Raw genomic sequence first — 4,847 nt, 5'->3', positions numbered from 1 at the left:
CAAATACTACTTTCAAAACTGACATACTAAACTTTATTTTCATTAGAATATTTTTTCCACAATAGTAAATAAAAAACAAAGATCCATATATATGATGTAATTTATTGAGCTTCTTCTTCTAAACAAGAATGCCAAGTTAGTTTTTCTTCATAAAAAAAGATTATGATTTGAGGACATTTCATATTTGCCTCTTTTGGCAGCACCAAGTCAGCCTCATCTGAATCTTTCCATTTCATGAGAAACATCGATTCTCCACTACTATCTGTGGTGCCAATTATGCATTCAGGATGAGGACTTCTAGGAAAACCTCTAGGTTTGCCAGCACCATCTCTGTTTTTCATTGACTTGCTGTCATCAAATTCACTGTCAGATAGATTTTCTTGTTACACCATATTTTACTTTACCAGATTTTTGCAAATTAAGAAATGTTTCAATTAACTCCAGACAATCTAAATTTTCTTCATGTTCCCATGTACTGTTAACATCTGTAAATCCCCTCCACTTCAGAAAGTACTCCACTTTCCCATTCACCACATGTCAGTCCAGTTCTTCCTAGCACAAACTCTTCAGATTCTGCTTCCTCAACTTTTTTACTTTTTCCATTTTGTTTCTTTCCCATTTTATGCAATAATTTTATTGGAGGCTGTTTTTTTTGTTTTTGTTTTTGTTTTTTTTTACTGAAGAATTGAAGAGCTATTATTCTTCACCTCAGATACTTGGTAGCAGGTCCACAATACAGTTCCATTTTCTTTTCTTTTCTTTTTTTTTTTTATTGAACCGGGGATTGAACTCAGGCCCTTGCATTTGCCAGGGAAGTACAGTTCCATTTTCTAAAACTCTCTTCGAGGGCCTGGGGAGATAGCTCAGTAGAATAAGCACTTGCCTGGCAAGGGCAGGGTCTTGAGTTCAATCCCTGGTACTGCCAAAATGAGTCAATAAGTAAATAAAAAATAAAAAAATAAAATTCTCTTCAATCTATTTTTTGGAGTACTGTAATTTTCACTGTGCAAATATTTTACTTCCTTTGTCAGAGTGTTTCCTAAATATTTCATTTTGGGGGTCACTATTATAAAAGGTGTAGTTTCCATAATTTCTCTCTCACTGAATTCCTTATATGTGTATAGAAATGCTTTCGATTTTTGAGTGTTCACTTTGTATACTGGTACATTACTGAATTTTCTTATTAAATCTACAAGACTCTTGATGGAGTTTGGGGGTGCTCTGGTTAGAATATCATGTCTTCTGCAAATAGTGATAATTTCATTTTCCCAACTTTTATTCCTTTTCTTTCTTTTGTCTAATTGGTCTAGCTAATTTTTCCAGCACAATATTAAACAGGAGTGGTCACAGTGAACATCTTTGTCTTGTTCCTGATTTTAGAAGTATTTTCTTTTTGGGGGGCTGGCTCAGGCTGCCTTAGGACCAGATCTGTGGATGGAACCATGGTCCCCTGCAGCTGACTGGGTTTACCCCAGTGGGTGCTCAAACAACTGAGCTAACTGCAAGCCCCCTTGTTCCTGATTTTAAAGTGAAGGCTTTCAGTTTTTGCGCATTTGTATGACGTTGGCAGTCAGTTTGTCATAGAAAGCTTTTATCATGTTGAGATAAAGACTATCTATTCTGAATTTCTGTAGGGTTTTCTTTTTATTTTTGTCATAAATGAGTGTTGGACCTTGTCAAAAGCTTTTGCAATCTGTTGAGATGATCATGTAGCTTTTGTCTTTGACTCTGATGATGTGGTGTATTGCAATTTAGTGTTCACATATATAATGAAGCATCACTGCATTCCAGGGATGAATATCATCTGGTTTTACTGTATAATCTCAGTGATTTGCTGTATTCTGTTTTCCATTATTTTATTGAAGATTTCTGTATCTATGTTCATTAGGAACATTGGCCTGTAGTTCTCTTTTTTTGGTTGGGTCTTCTCTGGTTTGGTATCAGAGTAATACTTGCCTACAAAGATGTATTTGGGAGAACTGCTTCCCTTTCATTTTCCTTGAAGACTTTTAAAAGAGTTGGTATTAACTCTTCCCTAAATTTCTATAGAATTGAGTAGTGAATCCATCAGGACCTGGGCTTTTCTTTATTGGTAGGTATTTTATTATATTTTCAATTTCACTCACTGGCATTAGTTACTCAAAACTTTTATATCTTGATTCAACTTTGGAAGTTTGTATGTATCCATGAGTCCATTTGTTCTGTGTTTTCCATCCAATGAGAGTAAAGATTTTGGAAATATATACTGATGATCTCTGAATTTCTATAGGGTCTGTTGTGATTTCATCGTTTTCCTTCCTTAATTCATGAATTAGGGATTGGTTAATTTTTTTTTTAATTTCCAAGGTTGGCTACAGGTTTATCAATTTTATTTATTATTTTAAAGAAGCTCATCAATTCATTAATTCTTTGTGTTGTTTTCTTCATCTTCCTCGTATCTATTGCTCCTCTGATATTGATAATTTCATGCCTTCTTTGGGCTTTGGGCTTGAAGTGCTCTTCTTTTTCTAGGAGCTTTAGATGCACAATAAGATTGTTTATTTGGGGGCTGGTGAGATGGCTCAGTGGTCTAAAGCACCTACTTAGAACAAGCTTGGCAAAGCACAGGGACCGCGGTTCAATCCCCCAGCACCACATGCCAGCCAGCCCCGCCCCCTGGTGGGCTGAGCTGGCCACACACACACACACACACACACACACACACACAAATTAATAAATAAATAAAATTTTTAAAAAAAAGATTGTTTATTTGGGATAGTTCTGTTTTCCTGATGTGAGAATTTACTGCTAATAATTTCTTTCTTAAGACAGTTTTCATTGCACCCCATAGGTTCTGATTAGTTTTACCTGCACTTTTATTTGATTATAAATATTGTTCAGTTTCTTATTTAATTTTATTTGTGACAAACTGGTTGTTGAAGAGGGTATTATTTAGTTTACATGTGTGTGTCTGTGGAGTTTTGCTGTTTCTTCTGACAATATTCCATTTTCAATGCAGTTTGGTCAGATAGTATTCGTGGGATAAATTCAGTTCCTGTAATTTACTTAAACATGCCCTATGTGCTAGTACATGGTCTGTTTTGGAGAATGTCCCATATATAGTTGAGAAGAATATGTATTGTGATGCTGTTGAGTGGATGATCTATAAAGATCTATTAAGTCCATTTCATCACAAGTTTGTTTTAGTTCTTTATTTCTTTGCTCATTTTCTGCTTAGTGATCGATCTCTTTGTGTCAGTTGGGGGTTAAAGTCCCTCAGCACAATTAGGTTATTGCTTATTTGATTTTTCATGTTTGTTATAATTTCTTAAGTAGTTGGATGCTTCTACACTGTGTGCATATGTATTTATAATTTTTATCTCTTCCTCTGGCAGTTTTCCCCTAAAGTGTATGTGGTGGCCTTGTTTATGTCTTGTCTTGAAGGTGCTATTGACAGCAACCAGATTAGCTACCTTGGGTTGTTTCTGGATTGCATTCCAATGGAGTATTATTTTCCATCTTTGACTTTTAGTCCTGATATGTATTATGTCCTGTGTCGGCATAATTCTCTGCTACTATTTCTGTAAAGTCTTTTATGTCATTTGAGTTGACTCCCCCAGTTTAACTCATACTTCTTAGTCTTATGTTATTATTCTTTGCATCCCCTTGCACTTGTTGTGTTGTGATTTCCTGTTGAGCACGACCTCACCAGCAAGGAAGACGCAACACACAGCTCTTCCTTCAGCAGTTTATTCAGGCCCCTTACAGCAAGCTTCTTCTTCTCCAATCCCCCAGCCCTTGGCTAATATATACTCCCGAGCCCAATCCTAGTGTGCCACGTGGGGATTGCCCATGGGTCCAGCATATGTGGAAGCGAATCATGACTGCAGCCCTGGCCATATAAGGAGTTGTGCACAGAGAGCGCTCACCCACGGGGGGTGGAAGGCGGAAACCAGCACCATCTTGTAGGCAAGGTCCTTCGCAGCTCTCCACAGTTCCCCCTTTTTGTTTTGCAACAGGCAAGGGCAGTGGTCCAATCTCTGCTGTGCAAAGGTTCTGTAGCATTGTGGTCCAGGCATTCTGCACCCAGAGACCATGTGACTTGCCCGATACCTGTTTTCCGCAGAAGTGGGGAGTTTAGGGCATCAAACCCACATGCAGTCAGACGTACCCTTCTTGGCCTTCCAGCTCCACTGGGTGCCAAGTGCAGTGCTTTGCCTCCCAGCCTGTGCTTTTTGACTGGCTACTTGGCCAGGGTGGCCAGCCAAGCACCTGGGGACTGTCTGATCTCGACGGCCACAAAGGCTTGGGCTATCATGACTGCATCCCGCCGCCGCTGAGACCTCATGCGACAGATACACCACAAACATGCCAGGGAGAGCAGCACTATCATGACAGTCAGGGCCCCCACTTCCGCCCATTCCTTCAAGTGGTCCATGGCTTTTGTGCGTAAGGATGCTAGTCCTTCTGCGAATCAGGTATCCATGTGGGTCAAATTCACCACAGTGATCGCCACCCTCAATTGCTCCAGAAGGGCGTCAATGGTGCTATTCCATTGTCCTATAAGGTGGGCCGAGAGCTGGCGAGACAGATTAGCTACACGAGTGAAATTCTTAAACTGCACACTAGTGATACATAGCCCAGGGTACTTCCATTCACAGCCAAGCTGTGCCACCTGCCAAAGGACATCTACTTGTTCTTGAATTAAATCCATCCTTTGGTTGACTATCAGGAGTCCCCCCTTCAATTGTGCATTAAGCTGCAGTTGAGTGTCCAGGGCTCGCGCCCTCCACATTCCCAAAGACCTTCCCTCCGGACTCTATCATGCGGGCCACAAAGTCTGAGAACGTCTCAGTAGGGCCCTGTAT

At 39.7% G+C, this 4,847-nt stretch overlaps 1 pseudogene; it reads right to left on the bottom strand.

Moving 5' to 3' along the window:
* Positions 1–4,222: 4,222 nt before the first annotated feature.
* Positions 4,223–4,847, bottom strand: part of LOC101568659 — a 4,553-nt pseudogene continuing 3,928 nt past the window's right edge.

This window comes from Octodon degus, unplaced genomic scaffold (assembly GCF_000260255.1).
Source record: "Octodon degus isolate 3935 unplaced genomic scaffold, OctDeg1.0 scaffold00258, whole genome shotgun sequence".
Classification (NCBI taxonomy): domain Eukaryota; kingdom Metazoa; phylum Chordata; class Mammalia; order Rodentia; family Octodontidae; genus Octodon; species Octodon degus.
This window is presented reverse-complemented; position numbering and strand designations above follow the sequence as displayed.